General features: G+C 41.2%; 1 protein-coding gene across 3 annotated transcripts in view; it reads left to right on the forward strand.

The window, feature by feature from the left end:
* Nucleotides 1-16,760, forward strand: part of CDK14 (cyclin dependent kinase 14) — a 720,213-nt gene that overhangs the window by 531,926 nt on the left and 171,527 nt on the right. The gene's annotated exons all lie outside the window — the stretch shown is intronic.

Below are 16,760 nucleotides of genomic sequence, written 5' to 3' on the forward strand. Positions count from 1 at the left end.
TGGAAAAAATAGAAACTTTTTATAATAAAAATGCCTTTAATCAATGATGTCAGTAGATAACATCAGACAGCTTATTATGAGGAACTCATGAAACGAATACATTAAATTCTTCAGTGGATTCTTTGAAAGATTTGGCAGTTTATTTTGGTTAAATTCATACTTAGAAGAATACACCAGTATAATTATTTTATCTAACACAGAACTTCGCATTTCCCATTTGAACGTCAGTTCTTAATATCTAAACAGAATCCCCCCTGGGAAGCACGCCCTCAGCTGGGTGGGAACATTCTGTGTGTGCTCCTCACCCTTTTAACCTCCTCCACCCTGACTTCACTGATCAGAGGTCTAACATATTTTAATTAAGTGCTTTCATATACCAGGTACTATCTTCAATATACAGTTGCTGTTTTAATTAAATCATCAAACACGTTTCTCATAATTGCTCAATAGTTTTGACCAACTTGGTATCCACTTTATGAAACAATTCTTGATAAAGCAATTGAATCTCTTAACTCCATCTCTGAAGTAACAGAAAAACTGGCGAATCTAATACAGAGTAGCGTTTGTGGAGAACAGCCTTCAGTTTAGCTAACCCTCCATTTCCTTCCTTCAGAGGGACAGAGCTGAAATGACTTACGAATCGCCTGGGAAAATAAATGGCAATTTTTATCCACTCAGAGTAGCTGAGAAAGGACAGGGCAGGAAGACCTCAAGATTTTCTTGGATGCCTTTGTTCTGTCATCCTCGGTGTTACAAAAGTGGCTGTAACAACTCAGCAGCATTTCTTCAAATGGCAGCGTCCAAAACCAAAGCAGGAAGCAAAGTAGACAGCAGTAAAGGAACTTTCTCCCCATCCTGCTCCCATCAGGGAGGAATATCCTGGAGATGCCCAGAGATATTTGCCCCTTTGTTTCTCTGATGGGGTGGACCGCATACCCTCCCTTGGCTGGGCACTGGTAAAAAGGGAGGGGTGGACCTCTTTGTCCCCTGACCCTACCCTATTTTGTTGCCTGTAAGGCAGGGTTTTGTTAGTAGGGAAGGAACAGGAGTGGCAGTTAGGTGCAGGCAGTCCATGATAGCTGCCACCATGATTCGAAAATACTGTCTGTTGTAGTAAACTAAAGTACATCTAGGTCGACTTTTTAATGCTCAATAACCTTTTCTTCTTCTAAATAAGCCAGTTTTAATATTTTAGTGCATATTCATTCAGATTCCAAAATGGTATATGTTACATGTGAGGATATAAACAGGCTGTTTTATCACATGCTTCATCTCAAAAATAAATACAGTTCCTCTATGTCAAAAGAAAAGAAAGACAGGGAAGGGGAGGGGGAGGGCAGTTGATGATGCTGTGTGATGTTAGGTCCACTGTCCCCCTGTGGATGGCACCCCAACAGCATTTACACCTGACCCACTCCAGTCTCTCATCTCTGCAGCTTGTATTCAGCACCTACCATCTGCATGCCCAGATGGATGGCCTCTTTTTGTTCAGCCATTCATAGTGACTAGTGGGACGCCTCTCAGAGAAGATACTTTTGTCCATTTACATCACTCTGTCTCAAGGAAAACTAGGTTGTCTCATGTCTTTCCAAAAGAAAAAAGCAATGGAAGTAGTAATCAAGCTTTGCATTGCTTTGCTTCATTCTGACCACCTAAGACCTGATGCTTTCCTTTCTCTGAGAGGTACTGTTCATGTCACAGTTCTTGTTCAGTCGCTAAGATGTGTCTGACTTTGCAACCCCATGGACTGCAGCAAGCTAGGCTCCTTTGTCCACTATCTCCCATTTTGCCCAAACTTACGTCCATTGAGTCGGTGATGCTATCTAATTATTTCATCCTTTGCCACACCCTTCTCCTTTAGCCTTCAGTCTTTCCTGTATAAGGATTTTTTTCCAATGAGTCAGCTCTTTGAGTCAGGTGGCCGAAGTATTGGAGCTTCAGCTTCAGCATCAGGTCACAATAAAAGTGATAAACATCACTAACAAAAGTAGGCTGGCTAACACTCCGGTATTGCTGCTGTAGAAATTTTGAAAACGACATTGTGCTCAATCTCGAATTTTTTCTTAAAAGATGCTAGATTTAGTAAATATGATTTTACTTTTGAAGGCAAATAATTCTTCAGAATATGATTTTTCACAAAATAAGGACGCCATTTCTCTTTAAGATGTCACTTGAGAAATATTTTTTATTTGCATTTTCTGTAAACATAGGATTTATATTTTTTCTACTAAGAACAAGTTCTAAAAAACTAAAGATGTATTTTTATGTAAAGTCTTTTAAATCATATGATAGAATTGCAGTTAATATCATTCTTTATTTATACAGTCACATATGCCTTTTTAAAAAACCTAGAATTAATTCATAGTCATTTAATAGAGTCCCACCCTTAGATTACTTTAAAAGCATTTTAGGGAAAATACTAAAATTGAGCTTTTGAAGTAATGTTTTAAAATTATAAACATGATATGTTTAGAACCATGCTGTTTTCAAATCCCCACAAGTCTGTTGTTGTTGCTGTTGCCTTAAGGGTTTATTTCACAAAACACCAAGTAATAAATTCATCACTAAAAATATTATAAAAATATGATTTCCTGGTATCCGTCATGTACTGAGCCCTTAAAGTGATCCTGGAGCTTCCAACCAATTTGAACCCAATGTGATGTACAGAGAAGTAAGAATTCTGAGATATGAATTATATTATTGATCCTTCCTCCAAATGGACTTGTGACCTTGTAACCATCATTGACATTTCAACATCTCTGAGTTAAGAAGGGAGTCTGGATTCGGAAGAATGGCATTTAAGGACAATTAGGCAAATGCTGGCTTTCTCCCTTGCTGCTAACTCATTTGCTCGTCAACAGCACAATTACGAAACCAAAGCAATTGCTAAATTCTCTTGTACAGCAGTAATAGGTTCAAAATAAAGTGAACTAATTTGCAAGGACTGGTTTGAATTCAATTTAGACAGGTTAATATAAGATGAGCAGGTTAATAGACAAGTGTAAGTCACTGTTCAGAATTAAGAAACACTGTCTTTAAGAATATGTATTAACACAGCTGTTGAAGCTAGTGGGTATGTTAACCTGCCTAAGAGAGTAAGAATTTCTTGACAAATGAAGCCTTACATCTCTTTGAACAGCTGTAACAAGTGACCCAGTTTATTTTGGGACCAAGTCTGCCCTAGGTAACTCCCATGCAATTCCCTGCTGACTTCATTTATACCAGTGACCATGGGCATAGTTTTATCCTTTGAAAGATTTTTTTAGTATTCTGGTGAAACAATGCAGTGATCGGAGAAAAATATCAAAAAGATTCAGCAGATATCTAAACTGAAAAGGATAATATAAGGAAGAAGTCTTAATTATAGGATTGAGAATAATAAATACATATTAATATAGAAAAGAAGGTCCTTTTATTCCTTCCTACTGGAATTTTATTACCCATGTGGTTTCTCTCTTGCTTGAAGGGGATTTTGGACTAAAGGGAGACAAATCTTAATTTTATAAATACATGTTCTGTTTTCCAGTGGCCTTCAAAACATTCCATTTTATTTCCTTGGAGTTATAAAGACTCCCCCTATTTTTCTTCCAGATCTCTCTATTTATAGTTGTCTGACATTGGCATGCATGTGCAATCAACCAAGAATTCCACCCACTTAAAAGATCTTTTATTATTTTGGCTGGAGAAGAAGCCTTAGTATATATTATCCAGCAAAGTTAAGGGTAGGATTCCAGGAATGCATTTGCTTGTTTTGGAACTTTTTAGCAGCTGAACAATTTTGGAGGTTTGAAAGTAGCAAAAAGAGAACTAAGGATAAACCACCAAGTCAGATTTGGAAAACAAATTTCATGGCTGATAAAGCAAAGCATGTCCACAGACACCGAACAGGTGTTAGCCAGCCTTTTTCTACTCCCTCCACCCCAATGCTTTAGTTCTGCTTATAAGCCTTCTAGTTAGTAAGTCCAACTAGATTTCCCTAAGAATTGAAAAAAAAAAAAAAAAAGATGACACTCTAAGATGCGTAATAAATTCAGAGACATTACCCTTACGGAAATGCAAAAATAGAGACAATAACATTTTCCTGCATGTATTGTCGGATACCAGTAGAGTCGCAAACCCTCATTTAGGAGCTTTAGAAGTGTTTTCTTGCTTGGCGTTCTTGAACTTTCTTTGAATGTTTTATCTAATTTGATGATTAACTTCCAAAACATATTTTAAAGGTGGCAATGGCTTGCTAGAAAGTTGTTCTCCATGTTCATAAAGCACAATGTATTTAAAATAATATTTAGATGAGTAACATAAATCTCAGTCTGTGTATTTATATTAGTGGTTCTCTATTGTATATTTCTCATCATATGTTAATGCATCCCATTAAGATATACGTAGGTGACTTCTCAAGAAAGAAAAGCCCTGTCTTCTACTCTGCCTTATTGTTCAAAGTCGACCTAAAATTTTCTAAAGTAGCAATGTATTGCAAAGGAAGTTCAAGCTTTCCATTTCTCTACAGTTGCTTGGAAATTTTAGAGGAAGGAAAGAACAGTTTTTGACACTAGGAGGAGCAGTTGAGTTGAGCCAGATCTTTGAATCATCTTTTTCCAGTTTCACTTTTTTTTTTTTCTCTTCTCATTGTTGATCATTTTTCTTGTAATTCTGTTTACTTCAGAGTAACAGTTTTAATGTATTTAGTGCCTGGAGATTTCTTCTCAGCATATTTTCAAAGAAATTGTTCTTCCCATCATCCATCACCTTTTTAGGGATAGGTTTGTTAAGGTGACCAGCACTAAGGCAGACGGTAGAACAGGCATTTTGGAATTCCTTTCTCTTCACTCAGAGGATGAAACTGAGCTGCAGTTGTCGACTGCCCAGCTCTGGGGATTTGAGTCCAGCATAGGAGGCTACGAGGCATGGAGTTCCTCTCCACACCCTTAAAAATGTGATTTTTAACACTTGGACAGTCAAATCCAAGCAGGTCTCTTGTCCTGACCTTGGACACCCACACATGGTATTGTTCAGAAGCCCCTGGTCTCACCTGCCTGCTTACAAAAAAAATCACAGTTCGGAGCAGTTTCTGGGGTGACTTATTTTCAGAAGAATGAATCATTAGTTCAGTTACTGAAAGCATTATGGAGGTGTGATGTTTATCTGATCTATTAACCCCCTTGCCACTGAACCGAAAACAATTCTTCTAGAAAACCAAAGAGTAGATTCTTGAAGGGGAAAAAAGGAGGAGGTCCTCAAGTAGGAGATGCCTTCCAGGCTCTGGTGGGAGTCAAAGAAGACAGCGTAAAAGTCTGTCCAAAGACGCACGTTGGAGGCAGGTACCAGGGGGATGAGGAGAAGGCTGTCTGAGCAAAAGCTGGCAAATCTGTCAAAGGCCTAGGCCTGATCACTGATAGTAGCTACAGCATAAAGTGATAACATGGTAAAAAGCCTGACATACACTCACTAATCCATAGTCCTGATGCTGCTGCTGCTAAGTCGCTGCAGTCGTGTCCAACTCTGTGCGACCCCATGGACTGCAGCCCACCAGGCTCCGCCATCCCTGGGATTTTCCAGGCAAGAGTACTGGAGTGGGTTGCCATTGCCTTCTCCGAGTCCTGACTGTGATGGGTAATAAACCATCGGACAGCCCTTTGCAATATAGAACTGGCTCTTACATATGTTGTCCCATCTTCATATGCTTATAACAATGTTGGAAGGTAGGGCAGATATTATCATCTTCACTTTATAGCTTGAAATAAAAGGCATGCTGAGGACAGTTGATCCATGCTATTGAGAGTTACAACTTAGATGGTATGCCCCAGAGTGAATCTTAGGAAATACTGTCATTTTGAAATCCCTGATATTCAAACAGGGTTATCAATGCCTGATTTTTGTTGTTGTTGCTTTCGCTGTGACTCTGGGTCAGGAGATCTCTTCTGGGGCCTGGTGTCATTCATTCCAAGTCTAGGTTTTCAGCAGTGGGAGAGCAGGGATGGAGTACAGACCTGACTTCCTCTCTCCTAGGGAATAGTGTTTGTAGCAGGCTGACCACCCACACCATCAACAAAGGTGTCTCCTGAGACTGCTGGGTAATGTGCCATTGGCATGAAGGCGGGTTGGTGGCAAGCCAAGGGCTGGAGAGGAAGGGCCTGCCAGCCACCCACGCAGACCCTGCTGGGGGAATTTGTTGCCCATTCCACACAACTCCCACTGCCCCAAGAAATTATCTTCTGTCATTTCGTGTCATCGCCAGATTTCTTGTCCGTGTCTTTCTTTGTGTAGCAAAGAATTTGCTGACATTAGTAACCCCTGGTGACGGCCAAGGGCAGGCCCCATGTGCTGTTTGCTACCTTTTAGAACAGGTTTTTCGTTTCCCTTCTGATAGGCAGAAACCATCCATCTTCCCTTTCACTAATTGGCAGTACATGCCAGGCTTGGGAGTTGGCAATAGCAGTTGTTTTTCATCCTTTCAGACTATTTGTTGGACTGTTCATTCAAAAATACACACTTCTGGTGCAGCTAAAACTTTCTTTCTCCCATCAGCTTATTAAGGGATAAAACCCAACCACACTTCTGAAACAGCAAAGAGTTTCCAAGAGCAGCTGGGCTGCTCATTTCCCTGAAAGGACGATAGAATTAGGCTTTCTTGAACAGTTCCCCAGAACAGATCCTTGAAGTGTGAACTGAGGAGGTTCTTTACTTCTCCACAATATAAAATGGTATATTTGTATTCTGTGGCTGCTGTAGCAAATCACCACAAATTTATTGATGTAAGATACCACATATGTATTGTCTTCTCTTGGGCAGGAGCCTGGATGGGCTCAGCTGGTTTCTTTGATCTGGGTCTGACAAGGCCAAAAACAAGGTATGGGTAGCTGGTCCCTGTCTCAAGGCTCTTGGGGGGAATCTGCTTCCAGCCTTATTCAGATAGTTTGCAGAATTTAGTTCCTTATGGTTGTTGGACTGAGGTCCCATTTCCTTTCTCGTTGTCAGTTGGGGACCTCCCCTAGCTCCTGAAGGCCATGTATATTCCTTGTCACCATGCCATCTCCTTCTTTAAACCAGCATCCGTGCAACAAGTCTCCTTATACTTCAGATCTCTCTCTCTCTCTCTCTCTCACTCTCTCTCTCTCTCTCTCTCTCGCTCTCTCTCTCTCGCGCACCCTTCTGTCTCATCTATTCTGCCTCCAGGAAGAAAAAGGTCCCTTCTTCTAAATTATATAATCCAGCTTAACCTTTCTATTTTAAGGCCTTAATTGCACCCTCAGGATGGGTCCCTTTTGCTTGAAAAGTAACACATCCACAGGCTTCAGGGATGGATGGGTGAGAGGACATCATTGGGCCATTCTGCTTTTCATGAGTTGTACTGGGGTTTCCTATTCAGTGATGAGTTGTGGGGTGAGGCAGAGCGGAGAGGGCAAACCCAGCCATCATCCGATCAGGCACTGCCTGTTTTGCCCAAGCTCTGGCTAATCAGGTGACAAGCATAGGCCCCTGACCCTAAAGGTTCCATATTGCCTGGTTCACATTAGCTCCGCTCAAAGTCATGTATAAGGAAAAAGCCTGTTTCCATCCTAGCAAAGAGAATAAAAGAGATTATTCTCAGGAAAGCTCATTGTCTCTAAGAAAGTAAAAATTTGGCCTGACATTTCTTTCCCCTGTAGGTCAATGCTGTCCAGCAGAACCTTCTCCGTTGATGAAAATCTGTAATCTGCACTGCCCAGGGCAATAGCCATTAGCCCACCGTGGCTACTGAGTACTTGAAATGTGGCTTAGGAACTGAATCTTAAATTTCATTTAAATTTAATTACCGTAAGTGCCCTACATACCAACAAGTTCCATTCTGAGAGCATGTTCGTAAGTCTGATTTGTTTGTAAGTCCAACAAAGTCAGCCTAAGTACCCAAGTAACACAATGGGCTATAGAGTACTGTACTGTAACTGGCTTATAATATTTTTCACAGAAATAATATGTAAAAGACAAATGTAAAACATAAAGAGAGCATTTTCAATCTTGCAGTATATAGTACCTTGAAAAGTTTAATAGTACAGTACAGCAGCTGGCGTACAGGGCACATTCATGTCTTTGAGCGTTTGCAGCCTGAAGGTTCAAATGTAGGAGACTTACTGTAATTTAAATGTAAATAGCCAGCACTGGTCGCTACCAAACTGGGCAACACAGCTGTGGCTCAGCATGTAAACTATCCATTTATTTTAGGTGCCCACCAATGTAATTCAAGTGTGGGTGTCTGATGCTTGGAAACTGTACGCTCAAAGTCCTTTTATACTCAAGTGCCTGAGGATCTTGCTTGATGTGTTTGCTTCTCACCTCTGTCTTTTGTTTGTAAAAACTCTGGGCCTCCCTAGTGACTCAGATGGTAAAGAATCTGCCTGTGATACAGGAGACGCAGGTCCCTGGGTTGGGAAGATTCCCTGGAGAAGGGAATGGCAGCCCACTCCAGTATTCTTGCCTGGAGAGCTCCTTAGACAGATGATCCTGGCGGGCTACAGTCCATGGGGTCACAAAGAGTCAGATATGACTGAGTGGCTAACACTGACAAGATAATAGCTGTGGAGGACCCAGTAAGTGTGATAAATCTGCAGGGGGAATGGTGGGAGGGTCAGGGAACACCCGGCAGACATGCCGCCCCTGCCCCCCTTCCGGGGGCCATGCTCTTCCTTCCTGAGAGCTCTGCCTGCTTCAGCTGTCTGCATCCCTTTTTCCTCCTGTTCTCTCTGCATTTTCCTGTTGGGAACTGCTAGGGGTTAGACACACAGCTCTCTACCCTTTTTGAACTCCCTGAAGAATTCACCTCTTTGCTGTTTTCCTGGCCTCCTTGAACTCCCTCAACTCTGATCAGAAAATGCAGAAAGGCTCAACTTCCCCTTATCCACATATGAGATGCTATTGAGAGGAGCCCCACCTACTAAATAAGCCTCTCATGGCCCCCTGTGGGGACATATGTTAATTCTTTAACGTCAGAACATTGTAAATTGGCGCATTTGAAGTAAGTCAGAAAGAGATAAATATCGTATTCCAATGCATATATACGGAATCCAGAAAAATGGTACTGAAGGATTTACTTACAGGGCGGCAGTGAAGAAACAGACATAAAGAATAGACTTATGGACATGGGGAGAGGGGAGGAGAGGGTGAGATGTATGGAGAGAGTAACCTGGAAACTTACGTTACCATGTGCAAAATAGATAGCCAACAGGAAATTGCTGTATGGCTTAAGAAACTCAAAAGAGGCTCTGTATCAACCTAGACGGGTGGGATGGGGTGGGAGATGGGAGGGAGGTTCAAAAGGGAGGGGGTATATCTATACCTATGGCTGATTCATGTTGAAGTTTGACAGAAAACAACAAAATTCTGTAAAGCAATTATCCTTCAGTAAATAAATACTTTAAAAAGCCTAAAAGTTTCTTTTCTATTAAATTGGAAAATTACATTGATACATTTTCAAAATGTTAAATCAGTTTTACTTTTTGGAATAAAACTGCCTTGGTGTTAAAAAAAAATGCAACATTTTTAAGCATGAACAGAAATGCAGAAAATTTCATTGCTCATTTATTAAAAATTGCTGGCTTTGAGATCCCTTTCCTCAGCACTTATTTTTTTCATTTTTCTTTTGATTAAGCAAATATTTATGAATTTAGTGAATCGTCAGCCTCTAAATTAATATGAGCGTAAGTTGTCACTGGAAAAGATGATTTGATCAACAGTGCCATCTCTTGTATTGACTGTCGCCCACTTCACACTTGACCTTGGTTGATTTTCATGAAAATTAGGATTGGACAAGGGACCCAATCATTTGTGAGGACAAGGGGCCCCCCTCATCCTTTGGGGAGACTTTCTGTAAAGCTGGGGCTCAACTTCCCCTCATTGTGAAGAGACAGTTAATAGACTGTTCATGTTGACGGGTGCATCTGACATCTGCTCGGCAGCCAGTGGTCCTACTGATCCTGTAAAAATACAGTCAATAAATATTGTTGATACAAATCAAGAAAGAACAGAAAAGGGGAAAGATGCCCATGAAAGCTCATTATTGGTGCAAATGGCCAGAAGTCACTTGAAAGCCACGTAAGCTTTGGTCTGATAGGGGCCAACTTCCAATCTTAGATCTACTTCTGAACCATTTAATATTCAGGAAGCTCACTAGCCAGTCTGAGCCCCAGATTTTCAGTCCTTAAGACCCTTGGCAGTATTACATTCCACCCCTACCCCACTTGTGTTTTTCAGTATGCCCTGCCTCTCCTGCCAGTCCGAGGATTTCATTCATTTCAAGATAAGTAATTGTCCTTGAAAATGAGTACCACTGCTATAAAGGGTCCTCAGATATCTGGAATATTCCTTCTGCCTTTCTAGAGCCATATGCTGAATCTCTCGGAAACCAGATAATTTTTAAAAAATACTTCTTATGTAGAAACAAGAGTCCTCTTCCCCAGCAGTTTCTTCCTAAGAGTGATATGTTAGCAAATAGTGTTCTACATAATTCATGGAAAACTGTGATTTACCCTAAGTCTTGAAACTCATCTTTTAGACAGTTTTCCTAATTAAAGCGAAAGAAGCCCCATAGACAAGCACTGTTACCAAGTTCAAAGCATCTTTTAGACCTCTTCCGTACATGCACATGAACTCTGTACATAAGCTGGTGGGTAAGCCTAAACCAGTTTCATAGAACCTGGGTGTCCACTTGACCTGAGGGTTTCATTTGTGAGACTCAAAGTAATTATTCTTATTGACTGCAGCTCCTAAATGGGGAAGACTTATGCTTAGAAACACAGAGAATAAAGGCTGGGAGCATGACTTTAGTTTGGTTTGCCTGTCATCACTGACAATCAGATGGGTAGGGGACACCAAGGGAAACTGCCTTTTTTTTCAGACACTGAGCCAAGTCCATACCCCAAGGCACAAGTCCCATGTTACTTTGTTGTATCCGTCATGGGAGTGACTTTTAACAATAGATTTTATTTTGTCTTTGACAAAAACAATAAAGATACATGAAAAAGCCTTAAACACACATATATACAATCTGCAGGTCAATTATTTTTTGTCTCATCTGAAAGTGTTTTTAGATCATTTCTACATTTTGGGGTATCAGAAAAATCCAGAGGTGAAGTCTCAGAGTGAGAGACATGTATGTGTGTGGTTGTTATTACTTACCCTGACTATAAATGACATATATATGAATAGAAATATTAACACAAAGGGATCAATATTCTGGCCCTCACTGCATTATTAGCCAGCATATCTTTGTGTATCTGTATGTGGATTCTCTGCTGATCCTCAGCTGAATTTAATCCCTCAAGACTTGATATACAAACATAGTGCCAAATAGAGAACTTCACTTAAATTATTCAAATCTCCCCATAAGTGATTTCCCACTCTTCCTGCAATGGAAAACATTTGATCATAAATTCAATTAAATCAGCCATCATCTTTGTGATGTTTGTCCAGCTAAATCCTTTAGTGAATAAACCAATAAACACACCAGCTCTGTGTGTGTGTGTGTGCGTGTGTGCGTGTGTGTGCGTGTGTGTGTGTGCGTGTGTGCGTGTGTGCGTGTGTGCGTGTGTGTGTGTGTGTGTGTGTTTATGGCATGATCGTTGGGGAAGAATTGATTTGAAGTCAAGACGAAGAGTAGTTCTCATTTCTTAGGCCAGATTTTGACCGCTTTACTGCAGCCAAGGTTTAAAAGATTAAACTCTTAGCAGGGATAAAATCATGTGCACTCCTTAAATGTATTGGCTTTTATTCCCCATCTCGGGGCCTTGTTTTAATATATTAAGTTTCATATCCAAACTAGATATACTTTGGAGATGTTAATTAAAGTGATCATACCACACCAATCATTTTTCTTCCTCTTACTTCACACTCTCTCCTGCCTAGTTGAAACGGAGGAAGCATGACTGTTGACATGCTTTTAAATTTCTCCAGGGGAACGCCATTATAGGGCTACAGTGCTATTGATGATTTCTCATATTTATGTCAGCTGAAGAGGTGAGGTTTGTTGTTGCTGTTGTTCAATTGCCCAGTCGTATCCAACTCTTTGTGACCCCCTCATGTCCATTACATCAGTGGTCTCATCCTCTGATGCCCTCTTCTCCTTCTGCCCTTAATCTTTCCCAGAATCAGGGGCTTTTACAATGAGTTTTCCATTCGCGTCAGATGGCCAAAATACTGGAGCTTCAGCTTCAGCATGAAGCGCTAAGCTTTATTCGAGGTTTATAAATGTTGGTTACTTCTCGTCTTTATCCTAAAGCCTTTTAGACAATAGATGTAACCAACCGCTTCCCTTCTTTTTCACTATATTTTACTGCTGATCCTATTAGTTTGGATATAGCTGACCTTTATTTATGCATTATCTTTGAAAAAATTGGAAGTGAAAGTGTTGATTGTTTGGTCGTGTCTCTCTCTTTGTGACTCCATGGACTGACCAGGTTCCTCTGTCCATGGGATTCTCCAGGCCTGGATACTGGAGTGGGTTACCATGCCCTCCTCCAGGGAAATCTTCCCAATCCAGGGATCGAACCTGGATCACCTGCTTTGCCAGCAGTCTTTACTTTCTGAGCCACCAGGGAAGCCAGCGCATTATCTTCACATATGTGTATATTCTTGTGGCCTCTAGGGGGCAGCATGGTCTGGGAGGGGGAAAAAAGGGTTAGAAGCCAGCTACTTATCTCTGTGAACCATGAACTTCCAGATGTTCAAGCTGGTTTTAGAAAAGGCAGAGGAACCAGAGATCAAATTGCCAACATCGAAAAAGCAAGAGAGTTCCAGAAAAACATCTATTTCTGTTTTATTGACTATGCCAAAGCCTTTGACTGTGTGGATCACAATAAACTGTGGAAAATTCTGAAAGAAATGGGGATATCAGACCACCTTACCTACTTCTTGAGAAACCTATATGCAGGTCAGGAAGCAACGGCTAGAACTGTACATGGAACAACAGACTGGTTCCAAATAGGGAAAGGAGTACGTCAAGGCTGCGTATTGTTACCCTGCTTATTTAACTTATATGCAGAGTACATCATGAGAAACGCCAGGCTGGAAGAAGCACAAGCTGGAATCAAGATTGCTGGGAGAAATATCAATAACCTCAGATATGCAGATGATACCACCCTTATGGCAGAAAGTGAAGAGGAACTAAAAAGGCTCTTGATGAAAGTGAAAGAGGAGAGTGAAAAAGTTGGCTTAAAGCTCAACATTCAGAAAAGGAAGATCATGGCATCTGGTCCCATCACTTCATGGGAAATAGATGGGGAGACAGTGGCAGCCATGTCAGACTTTTATTTTTGGGGGCTCCAGAATCACTGCAGATGGTGATTGCAGCCATGAAATTAAAAGACGCTTACTCCTTGGAAGGAAAGTTATGACGAACCTAGATAGCATATTCAAAAGCAGAGACATTACTTTGCCAACAAAGGTCCGTCTAGTCAAGGCTATGGTTTTTCCAGTGGTCATGTATGGATGTGAGAGTTGGACTGTGAAGAAGCTGAGCACCGAAGAATTGATGCTTCTGAACTGTGGTGTTGGAGAAGACTCTTGAGAGTCCCTTGGACTGCAAGGAGATCCAACCAGTCCATTCTAAAGGAGATCAGTCCTGGGTGTTCATTGAAAGGAACAATGCTAAAGCTGAAACTCCAGGAATTTGGCCACCTCATGCGAAGAGTTGACTCATTGGAAAAGACTCTGATGCTGGGAGGGTTTGGGGGCAGGAGGAGAAGGGAACGACAGAGGATGAGATGGCTGGATGGCATCACTGACTCGATGGACATGAGTTTGAGTGAACTCCGGGAATTGGTGATGGACAGGGAGGCCTAGCGTGCTGTGATTCATGGGGTCGCAAAGAGTCAGACACGACTGAGCGACTGAACTGAACTGATCTCTAAAATATGTAAGATAAGCAACTGATTTTTTTTTCCAACCTTTAGCAAAACAAGTAAGATATCTGAAATAGAGAAGTCAGTGTTTCCCCATGGTTTGATTGGCTGCACCTGGCCGCCACTTTGGGCATCTACTTGGATGGCCAGCATTTTTTTTTTTAATGCTTATTTATTTGGTTGTATCTTAGTTAGACCACAGGGCTTCCCTCATAGCTCACTTAGTAAAGAATCCACCTGCAATGCAGGAGACCCCAGTTCGATTCCTGGGTCGGGAAGATCCGCTGGAGAACGGAGGAGCTACCCACTCCAGTATTCTAGGGCTTCGCTTGTGGGTCAGCTGGTAAAGAATCCTCCTGCAATGCAGCAGACCTGAGTTACGGTGCCTGAACTCTGGTTATGGCGCACTTGGGCTTAGTTGCCCCATGGCATGTGGGATCTTAGTTACCTGATCAGAGATCAAACCCACATCTCTTGCTTTGCAGGGCAGATTCTTAACTACCAGACCACCAGGGAAGTCCCTGGATGGCCAACATTTTTTATATACTGGCTCAGTTACCTTGGAGGCTACTTAAATTAGACCAGGTTCCATGCCTTTGTCTCCAAATGGAACTAAATATATCTTATTTTTATAAAGATGAAGACAAATGGGATTTTTCCATTTACCTCTCATTTCTGGTCACCCTCGACTGAAGGTTAAAATTGTACCCAGAGTTCTAATTTTATCCAGTGGTCAAATCAGGCTTTACTCTCCTTTCTTAGAATTCAGCTACCTCACATGCCTTACTTTTAAGCTGTGATGCTGAAAGAATTCTGATGTCTCTTCTTCCCAAGGAAGTGAAAAATGTTTCCACGGGGACATCTTCCATCCATCATGATTTTAGGCTTCTTCTCTTACCAGCCACCACATCTTTGGAGTAATCCGTCACCTAGCCCTCGTCTCTGTATCTATATTCACTGATTTTCTCAATCCAGTCTTCATCTAAAGAATAAAATCCTCCTGCTGTATAAGTGAGATAATTCTTTTCTTTATTATTTTAGAAATTTCTAGAAGCTGCAGCAGACATTGGAAAGATCTTTATTTATTCATTGATAGAAACGTTTTATATCTATACTGTCTGATATGGTATCTACTAGCCATATTGGGACATTAACTTAAAATGTGGTTATGGCAATGGAGGTACTAAATTTTGGTCTTGTTTCATTTTAATTTTAAATAGGCATCATTATCTTATTTAATTTTAATTAATTTTAATTTGATAGTCATCTGTGACTTGTGGCTACCAAATTGGATGGTGCAGAACAGAGCATAAATTCTGATCAGTTTCTAACCAGTATCTCACCAGAATATATTGTGAGGGGATTAGATTTTGCTGCTGAAAACCTCCTGTCCAGGCTTTTATTCTCTTGCTTCTTTCTTTCTCGTATAGCTGTAGGCTTAAACCCAAATCCTCTGACTCTGCCCCAGGATTTTCTCTCTCTGAGAACATCTGAGAAAATTTCAGTTTTCAAATTCTTCGATTTTGTTGAATATTGAACATATTTCTCCTGGGTATCCAGAATGGAATTTCAAAGCATGGCATGTGGATAGCCCTGATTCCGGGGGCACTGACCATTTCACCACCTCAGCTCTGTTACCTCTAGATCTGGTTTTTCCTAAATATAGAAATAAAACCTGGGAATGTGTTAAAATGTGCCTAAAAGCTGCATAGGCCTGGCGCAAGTTAACATATTTCCTGAATTGGAATGCCCCCCACCATTATATGTGGGGCTCGCCAGGTGGCTCAGACAGTAAAGAATCTGCCTGCAATAAGGAGACACAGGTTCAGTCCCTGGGTCAGGAAGATCCCCTGGAGAATGGAATGGCAACCCACTCCAGTATTCTTACCTGGAGAATTCCATGGACAGAAACCTGGCAGGCTACAGTCCATGGGTTGCCATGGACTGTAGAGTCCAGACACAGCTGAGTCGCATACAAGTGAGCAATTAACACTTTCACTTTCTTTCATATATATATGCAACAGTTATTCACACTGACTACCAAGAAAGCCTATGTTTGTTCCATCCACTCTAAAGTGACCTCAGTATTCTTTTCAAATTTTCTTACTGGTTCCCCAGTAATCATTTTTAAGTGTTTCCATATGTTTACACATGATCTGTAAATGCATGCCTCAGTTTTTTGCAATATGCTGGTATTGCTGATTTTAAGACACAGAAGAGGTATTTCATTGCTTTTTTTTTAATGGTTTCCATCATGGCTCTGCCTTCTGCCTCATGTTGGACACATGACTAAATCCACCCTTTCTTCCATATACCTGGCAGTTCTAAGTACCTGGACCCCAGATGATAATCAGTGTGTAGTTTCTAAAATTCTCTCCATTTATCATTCTCTTATTTCAGCTGTAAAGATAGAATAGTGCTCAAGAAAATAAACAGCTCAGCAATTATGTCAGTTTCGGGGGACCTCTAAGCCCAAGTGGGTATAGAATAGCATCTTTCCATTATAAACCATTTTCTGTGAAGAGGTGAATGTAGCATTAAAGGCAAGAAGAAAGAAATGTGCAGCCCAAAGGCTGTGCTCACTTTCAGTAAAGGCAGCCTCAGCCCAGTCTGTGCTTACCATCAACCCACTCTTCATAGCACTCGTGCCCCCAGATCCGCAACGTCCTCACACTGTGAGAGAGCGGGAGCCACAGTGTTCTTTAAGAGACCCGCCTCTTGGAAAAGCCTAGGCACCCCCACACCACAGGGCACGAGGGAATGAAATAGGAAGGGATCATGAGTTTCTTGTCAACCCCTTGTTAGGAATGGGCTTTGTGTTTTTAGTTGGAGTATACTTGCCTTACAGTGTTGGGTTAGTTTCTGCTGTACAACAATTCGAATCAGCTATAA

The sequence above is a fragment of the Ovis canadensis genome, chromosome 4 (genome assembly GCF_042477335.2).
Source record: "Ovis canadensis isolate MfBH-ARS-UI-01 breed Bighorn chromosome 4, ARS-UI_OviCan_v2, whole genome shotgun sequence".
Lineage (NCBI taxonomy): Eukaryota > Metazoa > Chordata > Mammalia > Artiodactyla > Bovidae > Ovis > Ovis canadensis.